The sequence below is a fragment of the Gopherus flavomarginatus genome, chromosome 12 (genome assembly GCF_025201925.1).
Source record: "Gopherus flavomarginatus isolate rGopFla2 chromosome 12, rGopFla2.mat.asm, whole genome shotgun sequence".
NCBI classification, from domain to species: Eukaryota; Metazoa; Chordata; order Testudines; family Testudinidae; genus Gopherus; species Gopherus flavomarginatus.
The window spans coordinates 21,682,746-21,697,884 of record NC_066628.1 but is presented as its reverse complement, the minus strand read 5'-3'; the positions used below and the strand labels follow the sequence as shown (position 1 = coordinate 21,697,884).

The following is a 15,139-nucleotide window of genomic DNA, read 5'->3' as shown; positions in this document are numbered from 1 at the left end:
GTGTAGTTCCATTGACTCTGGTGGCACTAAAGCAATTTGCAGCATCTGTGGATCTGACCTACTGCCTCCAATGGAGCTGTATTTCCATTGACACCAGCTGGGGACTCGGCCCATGGTCTTCTAAAACACCATTTGTGGTCTAACCACTAGAGGGGGACAAGGAGCCAGACTATGTTAGCCTGATTCACATGTACATTTGGCCATGTGAGAAACGGAGAGACTGGCTAAAAATGTCCAGGGAGGTTTCTAACCACCAGTGGGGCAATGTTCTGGAGCAGCCTCCCAATAGGATTTGTGGGAGGCTAACAACTGAATTAGATTGAAGAGCGAGATGGACACTTGTCTGAGTGGGATTGTATGATGGGGCTGCTTGTGATGGTGGAGGGCCAGGCTCAAAAGTCCTGGGGCTCATTTATTGCATATGTCTTATGGTCCTAAAAGCTCATGCTTCAGGGTTTCATCTGGCCACTGGAAGGTGTCAGGAAGGGATTCCTCCACCCCACTCAGTGTATTCTGGGACATTGGTTTTTTTTTAATCTCTGAAGCATAGGGCAGCCCTAGTTGGAGATGAGCCAATGGGTGGGATGTGCCAGGGCTCTGAGGTGGCACTGAGCCATTCTCTCTCACTTGGGAGTTTGGCTGTCGTGGTCTTGCCCACATACTCTAACTGATCGCTATGTGGGGGTCGGATATTTTTCCCCCGGTCAGATTGGCAGGGACCTTGGGGGAAGTGGGGTTCACATTCCTCTGTAGCGTGTGGTGCGGCTCACTTGCCATGATTTTCTTGGTGTATCTCAATCATTTTCCTGTCATTGCAGGGCCTTCGGCCATTGGTGCCCCTCGGTCTCTCCTGAGGTCTGCCAGTGGCACAGAACTGTCTAGTCTCCTGAGGGCTGTGACACTTTGGTCTAATTTCAGTTGTTGGTTTTGGTCTGTGGGTGCCAGGTGGTGTTGTCATAGAGCAGGTCAGACTGGATGATCTGGTCGTTCCTTCTGGCCTTGAACTTTAAGACTGTATCCTGACATGGAGGTCTGGTGGACTTGAAGGAGATCAAGAGGACCAGACCCCTTGCTCTAGCACCATATCTGGTGGGCAACACTGCTGCCAGATTTAGCACTAATACATGTATGCCCATGACAAGTGTTAGGATATAGATAGTCAGGCCTGTTGCAAAGGCTTGTACTTTAAGAATTTAGGTGTATTCTTATCACTTAACTAGTTATAGAGGTATAAAAGAAAGAATCAAATCACTGTCTGCCGGTGTAAGGGTCTTCTCTTACTGTGACAGTCTGAGGACCTGTTTTTAGGTTAAGCCTTTGGCTAAGCAGCAGAGGCAGCTGGGAAGCAAATGGTCACATCCTCGCATTCCAAACTAGTTACATTGAAATAAGGCAATCCAATCCATCACCTCCAGAGAAAGGAAAGAGCCTAGAAGATGTAAAAGGAAACTTAGTTTGATTGCCTCCTGTCTGCCAAGAACTCTCTTATCAATAGCTGGGATGTGAAATCCTCATTTCTGTATTGTTCTATCACTGTAGTCTCCGCTTTCCTATTGTTTGTCTGTAAAATCTCTGTCTGGTTCTGTGATTGTTTCTGTCTGCTGTATAATTAATTTTGTTGTGTGTAAACCAATTAAGATGATGGGATATAATTGGTTTAATAACCATGTTACAATGTGTCAGGATTGGTTAGTTAAATTTCAGTAAATTGATTGGTTAAGATATAGCTAAGCAAAATTTAAGTTTTACTAGATAGTCTGCAGTCAATCAGGAAGTAAAGGAGAGAATGGGAACAGGGAAGGGGGTGGGGGACTTGGAATCATGTTTTGCTAAGGGTGGGAATGGGAACAGGGACACAAGCAAGGCTCTGTGGTGTCAGAGCTGGGAAGGGGGACACTGAGGAATGAGACTGGAATCATGCTTGCTGGAAGTTAACCACAATAAACATTGAATAGTTTGCACCTTTGGACTCCGGGTATTTTTGCTCTCTGTTCCTGTGTGAAGGACCAGGGAAGTGAGTGGGTGAAGGATTAAGCCTTCTATCAACAAGGTAAAGGCTCAGTCAACATAACAGGATCCTGTGCCCCCAGCCAACATAAAGATGCCCCCTTCCAGACTTCTCCTTTTGTACATTGATAGAAACAAATTACATATTACACCCCAGATGTTGTTAATTACCAGCCCTACAACTTGAACCTGTTGGGTCAAACAAAACATCCTCATCCATTATCCTGTCCTCCCCTCCTTATTTTACGAGGGGTCAGTGTGCCCCTGTATCATCTCTTGGAAATTTGTTTATGAGGTTATTTGAGAGCTCTGGGTGTTCTTGTACCATCCTCTCCAGTCAAGAATGTGCTTACTTGGTAAGTCAATACCTGGGGTGTTACTATTCTGCCAAGGTCAGGTCTACTTCATTTTGCAGTCTTTGGTTCATATTATTACTTATGCCTACGGCTCTGGCAAGGCCTATACTGACTGCAGCTGAACCTTGGCTATTGCCTTTGTCCTTCCCTCCACAGCCATCACATGATGTACTGAGGAAGAAAATATCCATCTGAATCACCAGGCCTGATTTCCTTTTCCTGGGATTCTCTGATGTTCAGGAGCTGCCAATTTTGCATTTTATATTGTTTCTAGAGATTTACCTGGCAGCCCTGATGGGGAATATTCTCATCATCACACCCATACCCCTCAACCACCATCTTCACACGCCAATGTATTTCTTTCTGATGAATCTGTCCATCCTAGACCTCGGCTCAATCTCTATTGTCGTCCCCAAGCCTGTGGCCAGTTTCCACTTGAGAACCAGGGCCATTTTGTATTATGGATGTGTCACTCAAGTCTTTCTTTTCCTTTTCTTTGCTACAGCTGAGCTGCCCTTACTGATCGTCATGCCGTAGAACCGATACGTCGTCATCTGCCAACCACTGCACTGTGAGACAGAGAGCTTGTGTCCAAATGGCAGCTAGTACCTGGATCACTGCAGTTCTCAATTCTGCATTGCCCGCTGGGAACAGGTTTGCAATAATCTTTTGTGGATACAATGAGATGGATCAGTTCTTCTGTAAAACCCCCAGCTCCTCAAGCTTATTTGCTATGTCTCATATCTCAATGATACTGGGGCTATTGCCTTTAGTGTGTACTTTGCCTTAAGTTGCTTGGTTTTTATAATTGTGTTACATGTTCTGATCTTGAAAACAGTGCTGAGAATCCCCTCTGAGCAGGGCCAGCATAAAGCCTTCTTCACCTGCCTCCCTCACTTCATTGTGGTCTCTGTGTTGGTTTGCACTGCCAGATTTGCCTATATTAAAGCCACCTCCAGCTCAATCTCAGGGTGGCTGTTTTTTGTTCCGTGGTGTGTCCCATGATGAATCCGATCACTTAGAGCACAAGGAAAAAAGGATACCAAAGCTGCCCTGTGGAAAATGATTGGGTCAAGGCTATTCTCCTTAAAATAAAATGACCATATTTCTCTCATGACCATCACCTCATTCTATGTTTCTTAAAAAATATAATTAACTGTTTACATTATTCTCTCCATGAGAACATAATATTTAATCCGTTTATATACACTGAGGAATTTACACTGGTATATATCTAGAAAAAGTCCACTCAGGTCAATGGAGTTCCTATAAATTTCCACTTTTATAAATAAAATCAAAATCTATCTATCTGTTTATCTAAGAACATAAGAATGGCCATACTGGGTCAGACTAAAGGGCCATCTAGCCTATTATCCTATCTTCACACACTGGCCAGTATCAGATGCTTCAGAGAGAATGAACAGAACAGGACAATGATTGAGTGACCCACTCTGTGCTGTCCAATCCCAGCATCTAACATTCAGAAGTTTAGGGACATCTAGAGCACGGGGTTGCATCCCTGACCCTCTTGGTTAATAGCCATTACTGGACCTATCCTCAATGAACTTATCTCTGTCTAGCTATCCATCCATCTCCATACATACCCCTCCATCTATTGATCAATCGATCAATCTGAAGCTTTTGTACTGTCACCTGTCACCATGATATCAGAGAACTTTCCACATAAAATCAGTTACCATATCAAAGTCACACATGAGGTCTCTGGCTCTTCTCCTTTCTTCAGAGTGGGGAGTAAACATTCTGCCCTCGCTGTGTCACTGAGGCTGGAGGAGCTCTCTGCCCCCACTATTGACGCAGGGCTGGAAGAGCTGTCAGCCTCTGCCATGGCCATGAGGCTAAAGGTGTCAGCTGCTGCCCCCAGTGGCAGGGTTCTTTTGCGATTTTGAACCTCTGGCTTTAAAGAATAAATTGCTTAGATCCCGAGGGGTTGCCTAAAGTGAGGATGTACTGTATTTGGTTGGTTGGCTGATTTGTTTCTTTGTTCCACATGCTTTTGGAAAATGTGGATGGGGGTTTGGGAAAGTTAGGTATGTTTGATTAGATGGAAATATCCATTTGATATCATAAAGTAGTGGGTACTACCAGATTGGGTCACATATTGAGCACATGCCTATCTTCCACTGGTTTATAGTTCACTAGCAGAGACACGAGCCTCCCTGATGAGACTTAGGCATCTCTCTCTGAGCTAGCACACACTCCTCTCCTCGGCATCTCCCAGAGTCTTTAGAGTTAGAAAACTTTTCTTAATCTCTAACCTAAATCTCCCTTGCTGCAGATTCAGCCGATTACTTCTTGTCTTATCTTCAGCGGACATGGAGGACAATTGATCACCATCCTCTTTTTAACAGCCCATAACATAGTTGAAGACTGTTATCATGTCCCCACTCAGACTTCTTTTCTCTTCCCAGTATGGCAACTGCCACTGACAAAATGATCAAAGATCAGCAACATTCCTTGTGGCATATGCTAAACCACATAATGGGACACAAATACAATAAGGCTCATAACTTCAAATCTATCAAATTCCTGAAGTCGCTTTGAAAATTCCCTTCAATGGGATTGGATGTCCAATTTACCTTGGCAGCTTTTACCAAGGCTAGTACTGCATTCTCCATCTCTTGGTGTCTTCAGATCAAGACTGAATGCTCTACTGGAACATGCGCTCATCAAACATAAGTCATTGGGCTCAAGACAGGTGTAAATGGCCTGTGATCGATAGGAGGTCAGAAGACTCAGACTGAGTGAGCTAATGGTCCCATCTGGTCTTAAATCCTATGAATATTCTGCAAAAATTTCCATTGATGGGACCTAGGGTCCAGATTTTTAGGGACCTTTAAAATTCTAGACTAAAGCCTGTTTTCATTCTCTTGGTTGCTTGGTCCTTAACTGAGAGCCCTTGAGAACTAAATCCTTCTTTTCACCTATAAAGCAAGTGCACTTCTCCAAGGCAGTGTGTCTGACAGCTAACCTGGTGGCATCCTGTCTAGGAAGAAGACAGGGCGTTGGTCTAAGAGCAGAGCTGTGATTTTAAAGAGCTTTGAGGAGTTAAATGCAAGTTCCCAAGGACTCCTTTAACTTTATTAGGCCCTACTCCAGAAGGGAGTCACACTGTTCACTGTTGGACAATATACCCACCACCAGTGCCTCTGGGAAAGAATAAAGGAGATCTGGTTTGTTGGAACATATTCCTGGCAGAGGAGGTATCTAAGAATCTGTGCAGAAGCTGTTGGGGGTTGGGGGAGGGTTGAGGTAGCTGGCCATTCATTTGGTTTTAATCCAGATTATCACCATTTTGTGTGATTTGTCCCATGTCTGGTACTGAGCAAAACCAGATGTGGTTTTGTCCAGTATCACAGACGAGAGTTGAATACAAGGTCACACTGGCTGGCAGGGACACGCAGGCAGGGGCAGACCCACAACTTTCCCAGAAGTACCAGAATATCCGATGTTCTCAGGAACTCTGGGTGAGGAATCTGCTCTGGGCCGTGGGAGGAGGAATCTCAAAGAAGAGAGACCAAGAGCATCCATGAGGTGGATGGTTGTGAGAGGGGAGGGAAGGGATTAGAGGCTGAGGTTATTTGGGGATGGCAGAGGGAAGGAGATACCCAGAGACTAAAGTAAGTGCTTTCAGGGGGTCGAGGATGCGGCAGAGACTGGAGTCAAAGGGCCTCAATCTCCTCTCCCTGAAACCAGAGATACTCCAGTGTAACACCATGGAAATACCCTGAGATGAGTAACAGTGGAATTTGCCCCATTGACTCCAGTTTTCTGCAATTTTTTTCAGAAAATGTTTGGTTCTCACTTGTCTAAACATGAATAATTGGAGATTTTTGGGAAGTCTATGAAAACAATTTCTTTTTTTGGATAAAAAAAAACAAATCTGATAGACTCTAGATGTTTGATTGACTTAAAGCTTTAAAGAGTTCCAAACATAATTCAGATTTTATGTTCTTAAATTAGCCCTGTATATTTATAGTCTAACATATTTAATTGAAATGGAAAACTTACTGATCTGGTCTTTATTGAATTTTTTTCCAGCTTGCGATGCATTTGAGCCTCCTGTGTTAAGACTCATTGGTTATATCTATCTATGTATTTATCTATGCATCCACTGTCAGAATAGTTTGGTTCTCTCTTTCTCTCTCTCTCATGCTTCCACCAGTGTTTTATCGAGCAGCCATTGCTATGTCCCTTTGCTGGATGTCCTGAGTTGCTGGGTCTCTCTGCAGTTCCTAGCACACAGGGATCTACTCCACAGATGGGCGCTCCCTGTTCCCCACCTTAGGCAGGCTTGGCTGAGAGGTGATGGACTAAATGGGATGAGGGACTGAAAGCCTCTCCCAGCTCTAGAGAGGGCCAGGCAGAGGAAGGAAGAAAGTGGTGTGGGAAGGAAGTGGTGGCCAGGGCTGGCCAAAGGAGAAAAGCAGGAGAGAATGTCTGGTATTTTGAGGTGGAACAGAAGGAAGCAGGGGTGGAAGGCTGTTCCCTGGGTCTGGGGTCATGTCAGGGGAGTGGGTCTGAGCAGAAGAGGGGACTCGTGTGTCAGAGGGGTTCAGCCAGGATCTCTGAGGAAGCTGAGTCAGGAACTCCAGGTGGGGAATTGACTCTGGGCTAAGCATTTCTTTTATTTTTATCAGTTTAAATTTTCACAGTTACAAGAAATTATGAAGGGAGTCAGACAATAGATATTTAATGATAGTACATGTTGAGATTCAAAAAGTTAAAACTTGAGAAATGTGAAAGCACAACGTTTCAACATGATGTCAAAATATACAAAGTCAATATTCTTAAATCAAACACACATAAGTTCTCAAGCAGCATTTTTCTTACTTTGTCTCACTGGAAATGTTGATTGTTGAAGGAAATATTTGTTCGCTGGTTTGTGTGTGTATGGTGAAATCAACATTTGCCAATATTTACTGATAAAAATCTAATTCTTCCAAGACAACTTATAGAGGTAGCAATGGAAAGAGCATTGCATAGGCAACACAAGACCATAACAGTGAACTATTAGTTTAGTTTTTCTAAAAGATTAAAGCTGTTGTTTGCATTGTGCATAATTCTCATTCAAATATTGCACGTGAATAAGGAATAGTAACCAGACTGTTTTTTAAAAAAAGAAAATCTTGAAGTCCTTGATCTATATTGTCCTCTCCATTATACCAGTTTTATGCCACCATAGCTCCACTGATTTCAGTGAGGTTACACCACTGCAAAACTGGTACAATGGGGTGGACAGATTCACTCTATCTTTACTCAGGCAAAACTTACAATGGAGGAAATTCTGATCTCAGGGATGAAGCCGAAATAACTCCAATGACTTCAGCTTTACTCTGGTCTCATTGAGATCCCAGTTTCGCCCAACCAGAGTCTTGTTTGATTAAACTCAAAATCTGGCTCCTAAATAGGCTTGTTCCGCAATTTATAACCATAGATAAATACATCAGCTGCAGATATTCCAAACCCAGTTGTCTTCTCTCACATACCTTGGAGAAATGCAAAAATGCTACCCAGAAATATGGACCTGGATACAATACATGGTGTGAATATTCCTCTAATTCACAACAGGCATCTGACCCCAAAGCATCTCAAAGGTGTTAAGAAGAATAAGCCACCACACTGCTTTGGCCTCACTCTAGGAGAAGGCAGGCTCTGTGCCACACAAAAGGGGATTATCCAGTTTAAATCCAAATGAATGGCCATCTACCTCAGCCAACCATGCTCACCCCTGCGGAACAGCTTCTGCACAGTTTCCTAGATACCTCCTCTACCAGAAATATGTTCCATCAAAATGAATCTCCCACATTTTGTCCCATTTTGTCCCAGAGGCACTGGTAGTGGGTATATTGTCCAACAGTGAACATCGTGGCTCCAGGGCCAGTGCAAGGATACTTTGTGCCCTAGGCGAAACTTCCCCACATAGCACTGATTATAAACTTTCAAACATGAGTACTGAGTAATATGTCATTGTTCATTAGAATTAATACACCTTCGACTTGAAAATTTATTAATTTTAATATTTAGTCTACAAATTTAATGAAAATAAATGAATAGCCTAACAGGGAGTGGGACTGGCTGGCTTCAGGCAGGGTTTGTGTGGCACGGGTTGGCTGGAGACAAGGGGGTGAGAGGCTGGCTGGAGGCAGGGGAGAAGTGTGGCAAGGGCTGGCTGGAGATAGAGGTTGAGGGGCAGGCTGCTGGGAGGGCAAGGGGTGCAGCAGGGGTTGTCTGGAGACAGGGGGTGCAGGGCTGGAGGCAGGGCAGGGGGTGCAGGGCTGGCTGGGGGCAGGGCAGGGGGAGTAGCAGAGGCTGGCTACAGACAGGGTGTGTGGGGCTGGCTGCAGACAGGGCAGGGGTTGGCTGGAGACGGGGTGCGGGGCTGGCTGTGGGAAAGGCAGAGGGTGTGGGCCTGGCTGGAGGAAGGGTGGGGGGGTGCAGCAGGGGCTGGCTGGAGACAGGGGGTGTGGGACTGGCTGGAGGCAGGGCAGGGGGTGCAGTGGGGTCTGGCTGCAGGCAGAGTGGCAGGTACCAGGGCCATCCTTAGATATTCTGGGGTTCTACGCAGGCTTCCTTGAGGGGATTGGGCTGGCCTCTGTGGGGGGGTGGGGCTGGCTTTGAGGGTGGGGGGCAACACCCCCCGGCACTCCCTGGTGGCGTGACTGGGGCCAGGTCTCTGTGCATGCAGGTCCAGTGGGGCTGAGCGGGTGGCCAGAGTGGGAGGGGCTGAAGAAGAGCCAGAGCAGCAGGGAGCAGCACAGCGACCCTGGTGGCCAGAGGAGGAATGACATCACTTCCCGGCCTCCCGGAACTGATCAAAGCAGCAGCGCCGGGTGAGCATCCCAGACATTTTGGGCACTGCTTTTTGGCAACCTCAAAATGTGGCGCCCTAGGCAGCCACCTAGTTTGCCTAATGGTTGCACTAGCCCTGACAGTGAGGGAGATGGATCCAAGGTCCAAGATGGACAGATTCATCAGGAAGAAGTACCTGGGGGTCTGAATGTGGTGGTCAAGCACTACAAGGATGATAGAAAGGAGATTCCCCTTCAGGACTATCAGGTAAAGCCCTAGAAACACCACAAAGTGTAAAATCTGCAGCTCCCTAACCTCAGAGAATCCCAGGAGAAGGAACTCGGTCACGGTGGTTCAGTTGGACATTTTCTTCCTCGGCACATCATGTCCTGCCTGCGGAGGGCAGGACAAGGGCACTGCTCAGGATTCGAGTGACAGAGGAAATGATCCTGATTCTCTTTCTCTAATATACCCTAAAAAAAATTGACGTGTTTAGCCGAGCAAAACGCCAGCTGAGAGGAAATGTGGTCACTTTCTATAAATAGATCAGGAGGATAAACACCAGAGAGAGAGAAGAGTAATTGATGCTAAAGGAAAATGCTGGCATAGGAACTAATGCGGATAGATTGGCCATGAGTAAATTTATGCTGGAGATTCGAAGATGGTTTGTCCCCAGTAGAAGAGGGCTGAACTAGGGCTGAAATTTATTCCTTTAAAAAATAAAAAAAAGCAAAAACCTTTAGATGCTACTTTTCAAAATAAAATGCAAATAAGACTCCTGACCATAGACATTAGTATCTTATACATAGGCTTGGCAGTATTTAATTGTTATATATATATATATATATTTTTTCTTTTTTTTTTTTGACTGAAAATATTGATGTTTATCATTAAGCATTTTTTGATTTTTATCACTTTAAATTTTCACAGTTAAAGGAAATTATGAAGGGGGTCAGACAATAGTTATTTAATGATAGTACATGTAGAGATTCAAAAAGTTAAAACTTGAGAACTATGAAAACACAATGTATCAACATGATGTCAAAATATACAAAGTCAATATCCTTAAATCAAACACTCATAAGTTATCAAGCAGCATTTTTCCTACTTTGTCTCGCTGGAAATGTTGATTGTTGAAGGAAATATTTGTTCACTGGTTTGTGTGTGTATGGTGAAATCAACATTTGCCAATATTTACTGATAAAAATCTGATTCTTCCAAGACTACTTATAGAGGTAGCAATGGAAAGAGCATTGCATAGGCAACACAAGACCATAACAGTGAACTATTAGTTTAGTTTTCCTAAAAGATTAAAGCTGTTGTTGCATTGTGCATAATTCTCATTCAAATGTTGCACGTGAATAAGGAATAGTATCCAGGGTGTGTGTGTTTTTTTTAAATCTTGAAGTCCTTGATCTATATTGGCCTCTCCATTATACCAGTTTTATGCCACCATAGCTCCACTGATTTCAGTGGGGTTACACCACTGCAAAACTGGCACAATGGGGTGGACAGTTTTCACTCTATCTTTACTCAGGCAAAACTCACGATGGAGGAAATTCTAATCTCAGGGATGAAGTCGAAGTAACTCCAATCACTTCAGCTTTATTCTGGTGATATTGAGATGCCAGTTTGGTTCATCTAGTCTTGCTTGATTAAACACGTAGAAGTAACTCAAAATTTGGCTCCTAAATAGACTTATTCAACAATTTATAACTATAGATCAATACATCAGCTGCAGATATTCCAAACCCAATTGTCTTCTCTCATGTACCTTTGAGAATGGCAAAAATGCTATCCAGAAATATGGATCTGGAGCCAATACACGACAGGCATCTGACCCCACAGCATCTCAAAGGTGGTAAGAAAAATAAGCCACCACACTGTTTTGGCCTCACTCTAGGAGAAGGCAGGCCCTGTGCAGATGTTGCAGAGCTGCCACTTTCCCACCAAAGATAGGTAAGAATAATATTGAGTGTGTTCTGAGGGCAATATAAATAAATACTCTCATGTGGGAGAAATGACATCAGCTCTACACATTCCTCAATGTCACAGTGATGGATATAGTTCAGACAGAAGGTTCAAGACCGTGGGGCAACAGACTATGTACAGGAATAAAGAGAAAGATCATGCAAGTGCCTCAGCACCAAAAAGCCAGCAGATTTCCAGTGGATTCCCATGTTTCCATTTCAGTGCTGGGGAGCTGGTTGTGTGAGAGGTTTGTAGACACCCCCCTGACACACACTCTGTGCATTGCCAATTCTCAGCCCAGAGAATTTGTGAGAACTGATGCCAAACTTAGATCTGGTTCCTTGTTTTGTAACATCACTATACACAGTACACCATCTAAATTGGGACATAAAGGTGTTCTGTTTGTGTGTGAAAGCCAGTTAGTGTGTGTCTATGTTTATTTTTATGCTGGGCGAAAGAGTGTGATTGGTGCATTCAGGCTGGTGTGTTACAGTGAGTGTTTGCATGTTGCATGATGTATGTGTGCCTGCTTGTGTGACGTGTGAGTGAGCATCATGATGTGTGTGTGTGCATCAGTCTATGGAAGATACTGCATGAATGCTTGTGTGAGTGTTTGCCTGTGTGTTTAAATGGTAACTATTAAACACAATAAAAGTTACCTTCCCCCTTCCTTTTTGCTCGTAATCTAGCATATCAAATTTCCCATGATATGCGGGAGGAAAATCCAAATAGAGCTGGGCAAATAATAGATTTTTCATTTCACTGGCAATTTTGAAAAATCAGAAAAAAAATAATTGTGGGTCAAACTGAAAATACTATTTTTCCAAATTTCAGGTGAATCAAAAAGTCAAAAACAATTTTGTTTCAGGTTTCATTTTGACAAAATCTAAACATTTTCTTTCAATGTTGACCACGTTTCAAAGTAAAATTAAGGGGAAAAAAATAAATGAAAAGCTGTTTTTTACTGGAAAATCAAAATATTTCATTCCCCAAAGGGCAATTGTTTTACACTTCAACTGACAATGCCACTTTTTTAACCTCTGACCAATGTAAACTTCTGTGGTCCCTTTTAGGAATGGACTTAATTCTTCTCTCACATTGTTATAAACCCTGATTATTTCTATTCATCTACTTTAGTGTCAGTGGATTTACTTCAAATTTATATCAGTCTAAACTAGGAGCTGAACTTTTCTCTGGCAGCTTGATCAACATGGCCATTTTTTTAAACTGTTTATTTAGGAAGATTTAACAAGTTTACAAATCCTTGCCATGTAAATATCAGAAACAAAACAATCATTACAACAGTGAACTTTGGTTTAAACAGACATCAGACAGGAATGTAGTCACCAGATATTTCTATTTAACAGGGTTTTACCATAGTACAGATTGAGGATCATTACAACTCCTATGTCATTTATGGTGATTTTATTAAAGTGAGTGGCATTTCTGTATTCACATATTAACAGACCAGGTATGTCTATCAAATGTTCATATGCGAAGCAATTGGACAAGTGCGCTGGGATTTTATTTTATTTTATTTTATTTTCCCGGTGAATATACTTTGAGCACTGAATAAGAGGTAACCAAATATTTAAGTATCTATCTGTCCTCTGTCTATTTTGCTGACTATGTAATGGTCCATTTGCAGCAGTTGACAAGAAGTTGAGAGGAATGCGGGGGGAGGGGAGGAACAAACATGGGGAAATAGTTTTACTTTGTGTAATGACCCATCTACTTGCAGTCTTTTTTCAAGCCTAATGTAATGGTGTCCATTTTGCAAATTAATTCCAATTCAGCAGTCTCTTCTTGGAGTCTGGTTTTGAAGTTTTTTGTTGTTGTAATATTGCAACTTTTAGGTCTGTAATCAAGTGACCAGGGAGACTGAAGTGTTCTCTGACTGGTTTTTGGATGTTCTAATTCTCAACGTCTGATTGGGGTCCATTTATTCTTTTACATAGAGACTGTCCGGTTTGACCAATGTAAATGGCAGAGGGACATTGCTGGCACATGATGACATATCACATTGGTAGATGTTGTAACTATTCCAATTATTCCAACTACTGCAAGTTGTAACTCTTACTCCATTGTAGGGATGACAACTGAGGAATGGAACAGTGAAGGAACTAACAAAGTCAGAGGAATAGTGGATCAGATCTCCAGGATACCTTGGACCTTAGCTTTTAATAATTAATTATCTGATGGCTGAACCTGATATGAGAAGCCCATTATATTAGGTAAGACACAGTCTCTGCACCAGGGACAGGCAAAAGGTGGGAAGGAAAAGACAGCCCCAGGGAATGACTTTCCCAAGGTAACATAGTAGGTCAGCAGCAGTGCTAGGAATTGATGACCGATGTCTGGAGTACTGTCCTGTGTGTCCGCAGTGTTTGCCTCACAATCTTTCCTCTAGACTCTGCTGCCTTGTTGTAATTCTGATTATTTTAGTTTCTGGAATCTGTTCAGGGAAGTAGAGGATAAGAGAAATTAATTGTTGCCTCTGGGCTGTTGAGGGCTCCAGGGAGTGAGTCCCACAAGCCCTTAGAAAACAGACATGGATAAATCACCTTCCTGCAGCATCAGCCCTTTTGACACACATCTGTGCTATCTGCAGATGAGCTGTCAATGTATTTCCAGCAGCTCAGCCTCAGTGTAGTGGGGGAACAGCCTCTCATAGAACAGTGATAAGAGGATTAGATAGAGAGATTGGTGGCTAGAGCAGTGTGTATGGGGCTAGAGAGAGAGGGGAAACCAATTGCAGTGTGTAGCTGGAGGAAAAAAGACATCTCAGTCTTTTTTCCTCCAGCTACACACAGTGTGAAGATTCCACATTGACCGTCATTGTAAGTTTGCTCTTGCAATTAAATATATTTGGGAGTTACACAGTGGCACTTTAAGGACGAAATTGTAAGTGATTTTTTTTTATAGTTTCACTCTTAGTTCAATTTTGGCATGGGAAACTGAGGCAGTCCAAAAAATGTATCTTAGGAAAGAGAGGGCAGAATATCTGTGCATCCGTTTCCTTCTATTGGGAGTGGGGAAATTGATGAAATTGACAGATTTTTTTTTAGAAAGGATTGAGGAGTTTACATTAAAGTAGTCCAAAAATTCTGACAAACACTATCAGCTCATTGATATTTTTCTCTCTGTATACATTAGTTTGTTGTTATTGCTGTCTGTCTGTCTGTTTGTACTTTTCTCTCTCAATTAGTTTGTTTTTACTTATCTATCTGTTAGTTTTTGTTAGTTCTTTGTTTCTCTCGCATTCTTTGTATCTGTTCTTTTCTTACATGTTTCTCTCTCTTAGTTTGTTGTTCTATCTATCTATCTATCTATCTATCTATTAGTGTTTAGTTCTCGATTTACTGTTACTTCTGTCTATTAGATTGCTGCAAGGGCAGTTGAGTCAACGGGGTTAGCGTAGTGGTGACTAGGAGCCTGGACTCTTGAGTTCTATCCTCAACTCTGGAAAGAGATTGGGGTCTAGTGGATAAGAGTTGCGGGGACAGAGAGCCAGGCCTCCTCAGTTTTATGTAAGCCTCAGGGAGGAAGTTCAGTCCAGTTTGTAGAGAGGAGGAACCAGAACGGGGTGTGTGTGTGTGTTCTATTTCTGTCTCTCAGAAGGACTCTGGAGCAGGCACTTGAAGCTGAGTGGTTAAAGCACTATGCTGGCTTCTGAAAAACTCAGGTTCAATCCTTCCCTCTGACTGATGAGGAGAAGGGGTTTGAATTCCCACTTTACAGGAGGGTACCTGAGCCGCTAGGCTAAGGGCTGTTCGAAATGAGACTGTCTCAGTCTCTCCTGTTGAAGCTGCTCCACTTTTTATGAATAATTAAATAGTCACTGGAGCAGGGACTTGAACTCTTCCAGACAACAGGTGAGTGCCCCAAGTACCACGCTGGAGAATCATTCTCACTAGCGTTCGTTAGCCCAATGACTCTCCATTGTCACTCTCGGCAGTCATTGCTGATGGCAATGGAGAGACACTTGGACAGAG

General features: G+C 43.1%; 1 protein-coding gene and 1 pseudogene across 1 annotated transcript in view; both read right to left on the bottom strand.

Moving 5' to 3' along the window:
* Window positions 1-15,139, bottom strand: part of LOC127032480 (olfactory receptor 12D1-like) — a 411,893-nt gene that overhangs the window by 50,985 nt on the left and 345,769 nt on the right. The window lies entirely within an intron of this gene.
* LOC127033070 (olfactory receptor 6M1-like) overlaps window positions 1-15,139 on the bottom strand; it is a 46,039-nt pseudogene that overhangs the window by 10,800 nt on the left and 20,100 nt on the right.